General features: G+C 43.2%; 1 long non-coding RNA gene across 2 annotated transcripts; it reads right to left on the minus strand.

The window, feature by feature from the left end:
* Positions 1-413: 413 nt before the first annotated feature.
* Positions 414-8818, minus strand: LOC112951051. Of its 2 annotated transcripts, XR_003250128.1 has the most exons (4): positions 8721-8818; positions 5791-5856; positions 780-880; positions 414-674 (listed from the first exon to the last, which is right to left on the minus strand). It is a non-coding gene; the product is annotated as an uncharacterized LOC112951051 (long non-coding RNA). The 2 variants fall into 2 exon arrangements; XR_003250127.1 differs by having other exon boundaries at positions 414-880.
* Between the last annotated feature and the right edge of the window lie 6331 nt (positions 8819-15149).

Raw genomic sequence — 15149 nt, forward strand, 5'->3', positions numbered from 1 at the left:
TTTCTCCTAGCGAAAGGATGTGGTTTCCTAAGCCACTTGGGAGACCAAAGAGAACCTGGACTGGACTCGGCATCACCTGGAGTGGATCCAGGTGCCCTGCCTGGAAGAGGCAGCGGATCAGACATTCCCACAGTGCGCAGAATACTCTGATTACAAAGTACCTTCCTGACTACAGTATTTGGAAGAGGTTTTAGAAACAAGACTAAGGAGAAGAATAACCCAATGTACTCACCCCAAACCTGACCTGCTGTTCAAGAGAGGAGGAGAATATGCAGAATGGGGAAGGATGGTCTGTTAGAGCTGATATAACTCAATTCTCCTAAAATTCAAGAACTAGGCATCACTATGTGACAGAACCAATGACAGCACTGCCCAGCAACCTCCCAGGCGGCACTGACCAAGCGGTGGGAAAGCAGTGTGGGGCTCCCTAGGGAGCTGCAGGGAAGAAGGCTGAGCAGAGTAAGGTAAGCACGGGTAACAGTTTTCAGACCTCATGAAGCCATCTGGTCAACAGAACAGCTCAGCATTCAACTCAGTCCTAGATGACCCAGCCTGCATCCATTCTTCACATGTCCAAAGGATGGGAAGACAAGTCAGCAGTGCCAATCAATTGCATTAGAGCAGCAAACACAGAGCAGCCACATTCACCTGTGCTCGGTTCTCTGCAGCTTTGCCTTGAGAGGAAGAACAGCACGAGGCAGGAAGGAAGGGCCAGGAGGCTCTTTCCATAAGCTCTGCCAGATAAAAAAGCTTGTGGAGCTCCAAGTCCAAGGACTCACCAATTGTTTTCTCTAAGTCTTATACAGAAGATGGATAATCAGATTTGTCAGCCTCAGTGGATCTAGGACTTCCAGCATGAGCACCAGCAATCCTGAAATCACTGCCCAAAGAGAGAGGAGAAATGGTGAAGGAGTAAGGCCAATCTCAGCTTGCTGCACATTTTGAGGTAGATTGCGCACAAGGAGAGAGGGAACTGAGTGTTGGTGGCCTTGCTCCGCGCGGTYATTGAGGGGTTCTCATGTCTTCCCTTGCCTCCTACACATCTGCAGATGTTTTGGCCTCTTACCCAGATCTATAAACCACCCTCCAGGCTATGCCTTGGTGCTTGGTGCTCATTCCAAAACAAGTTCTTACGTTCAGCACCACAGCACAGAAGACAAAATCTGAACTTTGCAACCACAGGAACAGAGCATGGAGGTGTAAGGCATTCCTAGGTATTTATACTTGAAACAAAATCACTGTATTTCTAGAAAAGGCCCAAACAAGCTTGAAAATGATACAAAAAGTGTTAATACAAATACTTAATACGAAGTATTTTTTCTTGATTTACTTTCTCTTACCMCGAGTCTAAAATAAACGACAGGTCTTGCTTAATAAAGCAGAGCCCATGTTTGCTCCAAGGCTGAGCACAAATACCCAAAAGGTAATGAAAGTCCCGCACAGGGCTCCCAGACCCGTGTGCTTCGACCTTTTAAGTTGAAAAGCCCAATATATCTGTAGCAAAATGTATATTCTTCCAAATGTGGCAATTTCAAAATGCACTTGCAAATCTGGGAAAAGTTTACAAAAAATGTGAACAAAATGCTGGAGAGAGCGTGCTTGCAGCACGAGGGCAACTGCAAACACATTCTGTCAAACTGTCATCTACCCTTCACATGTCATGGTACTTTGGGCTTGGACACTTCAATCAAAGGGGCACAAATTGAGTGATTTGGTGAATCTAGTGCATGCTCTTCATATCATTTCCCTCAGCAAATAACTAGCCCTTTGCATCAAAGGAAGCAAGCAAACTCTGTGCCCCCCCGCCCCAACTCAGGAACTGATGCAATCTTCTGCCTTCTACACTCTGGTAATGATGTATTAAACATTATGTTAAAATGAGAGAGAGAAAAAAATCCCTCAACTCGAATGTACTAGGTGTTTGATGAACAGTATATATATAAAAAAATCCCTTCTCTATTAGGTAAAAAACAGGAAAAAGAAAAAAGAAAAGCATTCTTAAACTCTCTGAAGTTTTASAGACTACGTCTGTTGGACTATATGGACTATTTGTCCAGTGCCTTACATCACTCATCTTTCAGTTAAGAGAAAAATGACCATTTTTTTGCATTGAGGACGGGCTCAAAGGGAAGGCAGCCCTGGCAGAAATGACAATTTGGTGCCACACCAGTGGCACAGCCTCCAGGCCTTCAGATTTTAATGAACTGCGACTTGAGGCCGCCTCGGATGTCTGAGAATAGCGCGGGCTGCGGCTGCCTGGGCGGCCCCAGGGCCTCCCCGCGCTCCGGCTGGCTCCAAGGCCCCGAGCCACACGGTGACCCACAAAGTACCTCTGCCCCTGGAGGCAAACGCTGCTGCACCCTGCGGAACTGAAGGGTCATTAGAAATCCAAGAATAATGACTCCTAACAACATCAGCGCACTGAGATACGTGATCAAGAAAAAGAAGAAGGATAGAAGGTTGGAAGGATGGAGAAGCAGCATGTTTTTTGGTCTAATCAACTTCTAGTTTACAATTTCCCTTTAGAAATTGCTACTCTGCAGGAGCAAAGAATATTTTCTAGCAATACAGACCGAGGGGCTGATATGGAAAGTCCATCTGTCCTTCCATTATCCCTGCCGTCCATTTCTGCACTGGAGTTATCCACTTAAGCCGCACTTCGAATTCCAAGTCAGGAATGAATTTCTGGCTCCTTCCGGAATGAAACAGTGATGTTCAATAAAATAATTTGAGGGGGAAAAGAAAAGGGAACTGTCATCTCCCTTCTATTTTTTGTCTCACATAAATATGAGGAAAATAGGTACAGTTCTTCCTGTACGTGAAAATACCTTCTCCAGAGGCTCCTCTGCTCTGTATGTCATGTGATGCAGATGGGATTCTCATGCCTACATATCCATTTAGCTTAACCTGTACATTCGCTGTCTCCTTGCAATGAATCTTTTCAGCTAAAACTCAAGGGAGGACAACAGAGGCTGCTCCACATTCTTCTTCATCCCACGAAGAGCTTGTTGTGCCGCACCACATCTGTGCTTCGCTGCAGGGAACTTCTCTCACGTGAACATCTCTCAATGTTCACAAGTGACATCCAGTAATATCTCATTTCCTCAGTTCTGACAGCAACCGGGGTTTGCAGCGTGGTCTCTGATTTTACAGTATATCACCAGCACGTGGCCACTTTGGAGCGCTCCGTGCTCCTCTGCCCCATCTTTGCTCCCTTTTGCAAATGCTGCCCTGTTTGCTTGTCATACTGTCACCGTGGAGCTTGCTAAAAGGACTGTGCCACGTTTCATGTACCACTTGCTGTGTAACAGCATTCAAGGACTCCATGCCTGTAAAATTAAACTAGCTCTTCACTATGAAGAGTACTTGCAGAAATGTCTGCTCTGAGCAAAGCACTCAGCTCTCATCTCAGTAATGGACAAACTGTGACCTTACTTCAATCTAAAACTCACATCCCTAAAGTAAGTTGTATTCATTTCTCAAGCACAAGCAAAGAAGGAGGATTCTTTCTTAACTTCTATGGAAGCAAGTGAAGAATAAATGAAGAAYTATGTCTCAAAAGGATACCCTAAAGGCATATCACTCTCTTCTGGAGCTACTTTTTTCACATGACTAAAGGCAAAAACTAGTAATGTGCTGGGGTTGTCACTAATGCTGTGACCTGACAAGCAATTTAAAAATGAGAGGTTACTTCCTGGTACCCTTCAGCTGGCTAAAGCTTGGTAAAAAAATAGACAAGGAGAAGTAGCATCAGCCAAACATACACCCGAGTTGACCGACCTTACACAGTTTATGAATTTCACAGAGGATTAAAAAAATAAAAAATAAAAAAATCCACAAAATCATCCATAAGCTTGCTAAAGAGTGCAAACACAGAGATAAAGGCAAGAAAAGGGAAGAAAAAAAAAGAGAGAGGGATGTCCTGTATCTTTCAACAGAAGTCACCTTCAGGACTTGAAGTAAACAAGTAAAACAGAAAATAAAAAAACATAAGCCACAAAAACCTCAACCCTCATAGAGACCATTTAGATGGAGGAACTCACTGGGCTTCTCCATTCCACCTCGCCCTGCTCATCAAATATTGATAAGAAACAGTGGTGGCAGTTGTTAGCTGGAGCTAGTAACAGAAGCATGAAAAGCAAAAATCAATGGGATTTTTTATTCTGACAGTGGAAAAAATGTGTGTGGTGTGACAGTGTGTGTTGCATGTGCCTGTTAAGTCCATGTGTCTGCAAGTACAGGGATGGACATCCACGCAGGCTACTCTGTGCACACATACATAAATACACTCCCTAATTTCTCTACTCGTACCTCTACATCCAGTGCTAAAGCTGGCAAATGTCCAGGCAATGCAGTACACGTGTCTGTGATGGGAACTCAAGGAGGGGGAACCTGGCACAGTCATGAGGGAGTGTGTCCCAACCAGTTGTGTCACACGGGCATCCATCTATGTACATGTGTGTTTGTCCTGGAGGTTCCTGCTCTGAGCACCGAAATGCCCCTTACTGTCACAGGTTTGCAAAGACACTTAGGAAACCTCTGGCATCCTCGGTCCTGTGAGCTTAGATAATAAGCCCCTTGACCTTCAATATGCAAGTGTTTCTGTCTGTCAACCAACCAAATCTCCTCTTTCAATACAAATGTTATTACAAGGCTACCATTGAACCAGCAGCAATGCATACCTGTTAAGTGYGCAAAAAAATACCACACTGTGATGCAACGGCAAGCAGACCATATTTTTCATCCACATAATCAGAGCAGCTTTGTAAGCATTCAGGTCTAGGGCTGAGTTCAGCGGCTCCTCTACACTGCACACGACCAACCGCGGCGGGCGCAGATTCTTCCACTGGTTCATGGAAGAGTGAGGTCTCATATTCAGGTATTTCCTGCTTCCACCCTAGTTAAAATTACAGTAATCACAGCCTTGCACTAAAACTGTTGACCTTCCTTTTCCAACATGGACTGGTTTGAACTAGGAAGCTGAGGAGAAGGTGTGAATCACCAAGCCTGTCAAACTGATCTCTTTCAGCACCAGTAAATTCACTTAAAGTGCACGTGTAAAGGAAAAAGACAGGCTGGAGGGAGCAGCTTTAAAGAAAAATTATCTCCAGCCCTCAMCCCTTAATTCTTTGGACACTTCAAAGCAATACTGCACATAAAATCCATGGCATCACCATCAAAAGAGGAAAATACAGACCTAATTTGACAAAGATCCCAGAAATTTTCAGAACTGGCATTGAACTTTTGGAGCAAATTACACAGAGAAGAAAATACATTTCCTTCCACGTGAAGCTCTGATTCCAAGCCCACTGAAGCGAGCAGCGAGACTCTGGATCAGTTGTGTTACGGGAAACTAACTTATCAGGAGTAAGTGCTCTACTGTTACTTGGATTGCACAAAAATAGCATTTTTTTTTTGCTTTTCCAGTTCAGAGAACAACAAAATGTATCACTTTATACAGAAATAACCCTCTCACACCCACCTAGGCTTAATGGAGGGTGTTCATGTGAGAAAATAAAAAACCCCTTGGATGTTCACCTTTCTTAAAGCAGTTAGATTCAAAGGTTTAAGAGAGGCCCAGCATGATGCCAGCAGGTAACTTTACACTTAGAGATGTAAGTTACTGTTCACAAAGCCCAAACTCCATCCCTTGCACTATGTACTTACAAGCTGACAGAGGACAGAAGTGCTACCAAGATCTTAYTCAAGATCCCAACTTCACAAGCATTCACCTTAATAGTTAATTTTAAACACAATAAGATTCCCCAACTTACTCAGCAAAGCACCTACCTGGCTGCAAGTACCCGAGTCATCAGTCCTCTGAGAGGAAATGATCCAGTGATTCAGATCCAGGTGCTACACAGCAAGGAAAACCTCACAGCACAGTAATTCAGTAACAGTCTTTTGAGTCAAGTGATTTCAATTCAACAATACATTATATATATATATAAACTACTCAGCTTAAGAAATGCACTCAGTGAGTAAACAGCTATCTGTGTTATGATATTCATAACCACTAGAGTGTTACGTAGTCAAGAAGGGAATATTTGGATTCAATCAAACTTCTGGATTAAGTTTATAGCTCCTTTAGGCCAAACTAAGACAAGAGTGTTGTTGAATGAGACAGCCCTGGTGCTTCTGATGACTGTTTTTGCCTTCCATCAGCACTACTGACCCTGCTGTCACCCAAGTAGAGCCTTCAGCTTCCTGATCAGCTTCCAAATCATCATAGCAAAAGAAGTCTAGTTTTCATATGAACCAGAGAGCTTACTAGCCACGTCTGCATCATCCACAGTGCTGACTCAAGAGAAGCCATGAAAACAGAGTAGAAGGACGGAAAGAAAGGAAGGAAAGTAGAACATCCGCACAGTCTTGCAAGAGCTTCCAGCCACCAGGCAAGCGCATTGCAGGTTGGCTGCCTTTGAGCTAGCCTGGTAACACAGCATAGTACTGCACTGTACCATGGAGCTACAGCAACACTGACTAGAAACAGGAGTAATAAACAGAATTAAAGCTCTGGTGGCTAAAAGCATTTTGTGCACCCTATAAGATCCACCAACACCTCCAGAGTAAATGCCAGTGTATCTAAGATAAGGATATGATGAACTYGGGCAAGTCATAAACTCCACTGAGGATGGACATTACACTGAGAGAGAAAAGATATGTATAGTGTTTTTTTCTTCTTGATGTGAATCCGGCCCAAAATATCTGTTACTGACAATGGCCTGCTTTTCTACTGAGCTTTTTGGCTCTCTTAAGGATCCCATGCTCCAGGAGCTTGTGCCTGTAAGGAAGAGGTAGGCATATTTTGATTGCAAGACAGAAGTGATTGTTCCTGAACTTGGGATTTGGAATTTAGGCTTTGAAACAAATCACTCTGGAGTTTTCACTCACTTTCAGGCTCCCTTAGTGAAAGTGACAGGCTGTCAGCTGAACTTAAAGGCCTCATGCATCAGTTCTGTGATTACATTTTAAGAGGAAGACAGAAGCAGAGAACTTTGGAGGTTTTAAACCTTTCACCCAAGAATCTGCTCATTGTGGTAATTTATAAAAAACTTAAAATAACCTAGCTATCAGGACATTAAAATTTAACTTCAGAATGAAACTCTTATTTGAATTCAGTGACCTGTGATATATATTCAGAACATCTCATTAAGGTTACCTATGAAAGTACTTTCTGCAATTATTATTTAATATCAAACATTTTTATTGCAGGAGTGCCTTGAAGCCAAACAAGTCGAGTTATCATTGTTTTACATACGACACCAGCTTTACATAATTTTAAACAGTACGAAGATGATCATTTGAAAGCAATTTATGCACTGTTTTGTGCAATATCACAAGGCCCAGGTGGCTCTGAAGTTATGGTCCACTTTCAGAAGGCACTAGAGACATGAACGTTCACATCCTCTGATCGCTAATGAAAAAGATATGTTGATTTTTCTCCTCTGTTCTTATGACACCTTGCTGCCTGTACTTTTGGGAAAGCAGTATCCAGGATTCARGTGAAACTGGCTGCACTGCCATGGCCCAGCCAAGGTCCCTGTACCACACATCAAGTTGCTGTTATTTGAATTGTCTGAACAAATGGTGGTGACCAGAACACGCTGGGGTCCCTAAAGAGACTGTGAACTTGCTGCTAGGATGTAGTAAAGGCTGGAGTGTGACACCACCACTGATAAAGCTACTCGCTTTGGTTAAGTTGCAGTAGAAAGTAGACTAGCATATATTAAACTTACACCTTCATTTGGCACGCCAAATAAACCTAGATGGTAAGCAAGTAATTTCTCCTCAGAGGAGCCCTGGTCCCATCACAGAACRAGTTTAATTAGACTTTTCCTGCCTATTTAAAGATTAAAGTCTTAGAAGCAAGGATTATCTGTAACTGTGCASAGACAATCCACAGCTCAAGTCCTGATTTGAAACAGGAAATCTAGTTCAAATTATTATTTCTGCAGATATCAGCAACTTAGCGTAATGAGGGAATGTGGGGTTTTGGGAAGAGGGAAAGCTGAGGTTTAAAATGTAAAGCTAGAGCAAAATCAGACTTGTTTAGCTTAAAAAATGTGTGTGTGTGTGTAGATAAAATATATACATGTATAAATGAGAATTTATTTATAATACATATCAGAAGTGTTGTTGGATATCACTTCCTGCCCATGCTAATCTGAATTCTAGAAAAGCAAATCGTATAGTAACAGAATTCTCTGAGAGCACTGTAAGTTAAAAGAGAACAAAGAATTTTGGGAAAAAAAAAATCCACGTGAACAACAAAGAGCAAGTGACAGTGTGATAGCAAGTCATGCTGGAACAAAGAGCTGCTCTTTGTGACCTGCGCAGATGAGGACTGAGATCTTTGACATAGTGAGCAGGGAAAATTATATAAATGAAGCACAATCAGCTTGGATCAAATAGCCCAAATACCAAAGTTAATCTACCTGCAGCAAACAGAACCCAGGGCTTTGTAATGGCCATTTGAAAGATGCCACTGTCAACAGTGGCCCGTTCTTAAGGCACTACAGCACAATGGAACATTTCTAACTTAGGGAAAAACTAAAAAAGCAAAATGTATGATGTTTCATTTACTTAGTTATACCCACTTTGGTCCTTTTTTTTTGGAAACAACAAGGATGACAGACATATTTTGCTAAATTCAGCGGTAAGGTTGAAGTGATCAGTGAGCATTCTAGATTGACAAAAACAATTTTGGGAGCACTCACCAACATCTCCGCTGATGAAGGCAAGAGAGTATTCAGCCCCAGAGTGAGCTGTGGAAAGGGCTGGCCACAGAAACTTCTTCAAATGCTGCTGTCCTCAGAATGCACATTTGTCTACAAAGGAAGCAGATAAAGGTATTTTAGTACACACAACACATTTAGTCTGAGAAGGAAGAATAAACCACCAGTGGGAAGTATGCAGCTCTCTTATAAGTATCCAGCAACAAATATACCCATCTAGGGGCATGAAGCTGCTTCAACCTTTTCAGGTACACCTGCAAAGTTAATATATCAAAACTTTCTATATAAGCAAACTATAGGAGCTTTATAATGAACAACCCTACAAAACTTGACATTGCAAATATGTATCAGACATTACCCGATTTCAGGGTAATGAATGTGATCACAGCCTTATCTGCCATTCTGCTAAGTCAAAATTGCCATGCAAGGAAGACAAGCAAACATTTGGCTGATCTTGAGCAGGAAAAGCTAAACCTCTGAAATAAGGAATTAAGCAGCAGAAAGCATCGGGGGTAGGAAAAAGAATAAAGCATCATTAAGAAATCTCACAATTAATTAAACACAGCTAAGGAGGAAGAGGAGCAGCAGCACTGTCCATAGCTTGCTGCTGGGATTGGGGCAGGGGGTGGGCTATTCTCTACGGCCCTTTGTGGGTTACCACAAAGAGAGTTCACAGATCTTCCACTCACTTAAATATTTGATATGAAGTTAAAGCCCTGATCCAACTTTTATGACCACTGTCTCCCTGTCTCTCCCCTCCTCCTATTCCCAGCAGACTCCTTCATCCTTCACATGCCTGTCCTCAGACCAAGACATCAGCACAATTAGCACCAGCCCACTGGCGCCAATTAGCAGCCAATAGTGTCTATATTATGGGAGGGGGGGCTGGAGGAGCGGGTCCTGTGTCTCCAGCCTGCCTTCACACTCAATTAGATTAAGTGGAGTCTCCTGGCTGTGGTTGGTTGGACAGTTGTTGCAGTAATTGCATCTTCTCTGTTGCTGCAGGCAATCTCCTCCTAGGCTCTCTGATACCCCCTTTATTGACTCCCTGCGTTGTCCACTTACATCAACACATACTTCTTCAAAGAAGAAAAGGAGGAGGGGAGCAAGGAGGAGTGGAGGCAGGGGGGTTGGTGATGGGAGGGAAAGACCACAATGTCTCCCTTTAAAAGTTTTATACCAGCCTGCAACTCCAGCGCTGAGTCGCCTTGATCTCACCCAGGGTCTAGCTGGGATCCCTGGTTGCAACCACCTTAAAAGAAGGACAAAGCAGGAAAGATCCACTGAAAGTCTTGCTGGTGATCCAGGGCATTTGGGAGTGCCCACGTCTTTGTGGGGAATGAAACACTAATGTGGTGGATTTAACTCAGAAACAAACTTGGCTATGAAACGAGTTGGCAACTTCCTGTTCTCGCTCTTGGCCAGTGACAAGTGCCGGGAAATGCTGAGGATAATTGGAAGCCCTGATAAAGTTACACTGCTCAGTCAAACTGGAGCGCTGCACAGCACCACCTGAATGCTTCCACCTTGCTTTGCTCCAGGTCAGCCCAATGATGCTTTGTAGATAGCTGCTGAGACTGAGAGCCCAACATTTTTACAAGGGGGGAAATACAATACAATACAAGGGGGAAAAAGTCTGTTCTCAATGTGCTGCCAGTTAGTTCAAATATTACCCATTCTAAATTCTACAGCTTTAGTGCCCTGTTTTATAAAAGCTGGTTGAGATAGTGTCCTACTGCTGGTGTTACAACAGAACACCCTTTGACGGGATATTCTCTTTCATTTTATTTTTAAATTCACAAAGGACAAACGTAGCACCAACATAAATATCGTACCTCCTTTTGCTGATTTAAGCACCCTCCTGTTTGTAACAGGAAGACTGACCTCCAGTCAGTCTGACTCTGGAGAGGATTTGTCTCTCACTTTGACACCTATTCTATGTTGAGTTGGATTTTGCTTCTGGGGATGATGGTCTCCTCATACAAGCTGTACAAGAGCYGTGGTGACTGGCTGAGACCCGATGGAAGACTCAAGACTACCCCTTATGCCAAGCAATGTATCATCCTTGCTACAGTTACTGTTACTGACATATAATTTATAAACAGAAACATGGAAAACAAATGTAAACCATTAAATAAGATATATATGATACAGAAAAGGGGAATAATCCATTTTCCAAATTAATATTTTTCATGAGATTTCAAGAAAATATCAACAKTTTTTAAAAAGTGCTGATGTTAAAATATTGATCTTAGAGTGTGTGTGTTGGCAGCGGGGAACAAAACTCTATTCTGGTAAAAATGTACAACCAGGATCAGCTGGGACTTACATAGCAGATCTGTTGCATGGAAAGGTAAGGCAGTACTGGGTGGCTGTAGGAATTAATCATGTTTTCAGAGGGTGTATTATTCCTGTAAAAATGCCTGAATTGCTACACGTTCTTGGGTAAATCTCTTACCTCAGCTGTCTACTTCTCCTCTGTAAATCACAGCTGCTACCTGCTGTTCTAGCGGGACACCTGCAAGGCTGGTTAGTTCATGTTTGCAGTTTGTTCAATGCTTAGAATGGATTCTCTCTTGCCTTCTGTCCAGGCTGAAGATTTTTCTTGAGATGTTGGTAAAAACAAAATTATAGGATTGAGGTGGAAATATTGAGGGAAGTTCTTTCCCTGTGTTACATTTGTTGGTCAGCTTACATTAGCCTAGTAGACATTCCTGGTCTTAAAATTTCTGASTAAGAACTTCAATTAAGAGTTAGGAGCACAGCTGGGAGCAAGGAGGAAGGCAATCCCGAGCAGCGCGCTCTCTGGCCCAGCTCGAGTACTTACCAGGAGCTTGGGCAGCGCTGGGAATTTCTCAAAATTACTCGTAGGGATGGAGGAATGTGCAGAGTGAGAGAATAATTTTAAAAGAAAATAAGGGAGCGCACTGAGTAACGATGAAGGATTATGCTGTGGACAAGGATAGCTTAGCAGTCCAAGTACCAAGTAGATAAATCTTTTAGGAAGGAAACAGATTTAAGCAGGTTTGCATAGCTGGCTATCTTGAAAATATATATATTTTTTGAGCTAGATGGTTTTTAAAAACCTGCTGATACACTAACTGTACCAACTTGAGCATAAGATTTGTTTAGAAATACCACTTGGAGCTACCAAGGATGCTGTATTAACAGCAATTTCTTGAATTTTTGTTTTTGTTATTTGACAGTCGGATGATTTAGAAGCTTTCTGTCCATGACCAAAATTTAATTTGAACTCTGTGACTGAATGGAGCAGGCAGAGCACACATTGCCTAAGTCAAATGCTATTWTTCCAAGTTACTTGGATCAAATTCTCTATTATATACCAGTCTCTAAAATTCAGGTTTTCTAAGTGATGTCTTAGAACTTTAGAACCAGGAACTTTTGCACAGAGCCCAAGCAATCTGAAAAGAATGCAAACATCACGTCCATTTCTACAAAGCAATGAGCAATTTCTACCCTCAGATTTCCAAAACTGCTCTGCTTCTTGCAAGCTTCCTTCAGAAATACATGAGACAGAGTATACGTGTGATGGTGGGCATCCAAGGTCAAGTCTATAGTGAGTTTCAGAAATTAAACTAAATGTCAGAGATATTAAGTCTCTAGACTTAAAGCTCCTCAAGTCCTGTGCAGCCTGCGGGATGCCCGGATCTCCTCCCTCATTCCCAAGCTGCGTTTGGACCATATCCACACTGCAGACTTTGAGCACAGGATGCCCACGGGCAACAGCCTTTGCTGGTTTGGGTTTCCTTCCTTCTTGTGCTTCACTACTTGTCTTTTAACATGAAGCACAAAGACCCTGTGATGAAATACAAGATTTCTCCTAAAAGGGTTGTCTGGAAGTAATGCGAAACAGAAAAGTTGGCATTAGAAGCACAGAAAGCCTGGCTTTAGAGCAGGCTATGGTGCAGCAATATGGGAGGGCTGTACTAAAGCTACTCCTGCAGCTTTTGTCGTGGTCGTTGCCCAGAAGCACCTATCCCAACAGAGTGACTTCCTGACCATTCAATCACCTTTTTCTTTTTTTTTTTTTTGTCAGTGACATATTGGGATCCACAGGCTTTCAAAAATTCCAGTCCTGCTAATTCACATGGTGGGACTTGCAATCACTCAGAATTAATTCAAGTTCTACTGTCTTAAAAACAGACTAGTGGAAAAGGAAAACTACCTAATTCAGAGGTATTTGCAAAAATTAACTTTAGCCTAGGCAGACTAGATTTATTCCTCCTTTGCTATTAACAGCCTATATCCAAGGTGAGACTGAGTATTTCTCTCTACCTATTCACTCTTCTCTCATTCCTTTAGCTCTTTTTGTCCATTTCCTTTTTTTTTTTTTTTTTCTAATTTTCTTTTCCCTTGGTCTCTTTCTGTTTCCTTTCTGCTCCATCCATCTATCTACATTTTCTTTCTCATATCTTCTTCTATCCATTCTACTTTCTCATTTCATTTTTGCTCCTTCTCTCCTTGTCTTTTCTCTCTCCTCCTTCAAATAAACTCTTTTCTTCCCAGTCTTCTACGTTTTTATCTGAGTCCTGTTCCCCAACTCTTTCACTTTTGTCCTCCAGCTCTTCTACCTGTCTCTTGTTTATGTGTGGGTTGTAAAGATTACTGGCTTTTTGCTGGGCTCAAGAAACATTTATTGACATCAGAAACATCCTCATTAGCTCTGGACAGGTGGGAACCATCTCTGTTTCCTGCAGGCACCATCTCCTGCCTGCTCAGTAAGCGAGGCCGACAGCTGCACGGCTCTGACGCGGAGGCAGCGCCGTCCCGCCACCCTTCCAGTCTCCACCAGTTAGTCAGAGTCCAGCTCAACCCCCCCCAGGTGGCCAGTAGGAAGCGSCTGATGGGCAAGGATGACCCCAATTAAATCCAGTTAAAACTCTTTCCTCTCCTTTGGACTTTGCAGCGATTGGTAGGTCAGGCTCAAGGGCTAAACATTACAATGCTCTCCCTGCTGACTATTGYGGAATGACAGAAATCGAGTAATTAAGAACGAAACACAGAAAGGAAAAGAAACAAAAATAGGTTCAAATTTCAGATCTCATGCAGGGGAAATTTTTAACTTTTGTACCTTGAATCCACTGAAGTACCGAGGTTGGATCAATGAAAAGTTAAGAACTTGCTTCTGATCTTGCTTATCACATAGTGAAGAACTGCAAGGAAGGGCATCGTGCCAGTTTAAAGCAAGGTTAGAACAGGACAAACTACCTCTCCTCAAAAGATGGTATGGAGCTTTTGAGGGCTTGGGCGCAYGCCTGCTAAGAGAGCATCGGGAGGAATGCACACAAGCCCACCAAGCCATCTTGTTTAAAGATATTTTACTATAGGAGATCCAGCTCCAGAACTAGATTCCGCCCCTGAGCACTGCCAGCAAACTTGCAGCACTACTTGAGGGCAGCATGAGAGGGGACACCCAGCCAGCCAGTGATCCCCATGGCACCCCAGGCAGCTTCCGAAGCAGACTGGGGTGCTGGGCACAGGCAGCAGAGCCACCTCTGAGCAGGCGGGACTGGATTCCAGAGAGAAGAAGGGCCGAGGCTGCCTCAGCAGGGTGAACTGCTCTGCTGTGTTCGTCRTGTCACTGCTGTGTCACATCTGTCACTCAAAATGGCTATTGTTCAGTTTAGCTGCACCCTCACTAGCTCTGCAGCGCCTGTAAAGAGTGTGTGCACCTATACSTGTATATATATCCATATACACTTAGATCCTGAGAGCCTGAGCTGGCCTGATTTCCTGCGTTCCGCAGTTGTTCAGTCCCAGCCCTGCAGGTCCTCTCAGTGCCTGTGGGATGAGATTTGCTCCAGTGCCCTCTCCGGCCTGATGGGCAGCATTCCTGCAGGGAACGCGGGATACACTTGCCTACTGAAAGGCACACRGTTAAGGCAGCTGATTCATCCCACAGATACTTTTCTCAGAAAGAAGTTACATGACAGATCAAAGGATTTAGTGATCTGCATATACTGCCCAAATGGTGCCTAATGCAAAACCTCTTCAAGCAAAATGAGTTTTCACTGATTTCAGGGAGTTTGGAGTTGGCCTTATGAGCAAGGGATGATGGCTGAATTAAATTCCCACCTTCATCTATGCACTCAGACCCTACACGAAGTATAAATTCCCTTTGAAAATGGACTTTGCTAGCCCRCCACCCCCATCAAGATGTCACCTGCAGCTCGTTCCCCCACTTTGAAGCAGGCCAGTAGCTTTCCTTCTGAATGAGGAAGCATGAGAAAGATTAYTGCTCTCCTAAATGCACAGCAAGGGTATCTCAGACACATCTTGTCAGCACTTAAACATCCACGACAGGCTTCCTGCAATATTTTCCAGGTGAGCACCCTCGCTCCTTCTACTGTGTCACACGCTCATCATTCACCACTCAGACACGGCGGGAGC

This window comes from Nothoprocta perdicaria, unplaced genomic scaffold, assembly GCF_003342845.1.
Source record: "Nothoprocta perdicaria isolate Ctin4 unplaced genomic scaffold, notPer1 scaffold_334, whole genome shotgun sequence".
NCBI lineage: Eukaryota > Metazoa > Chordata > Aves > Tinamiformes > Tinamidae > Nothoprocta > Nothoprocta perdicaria.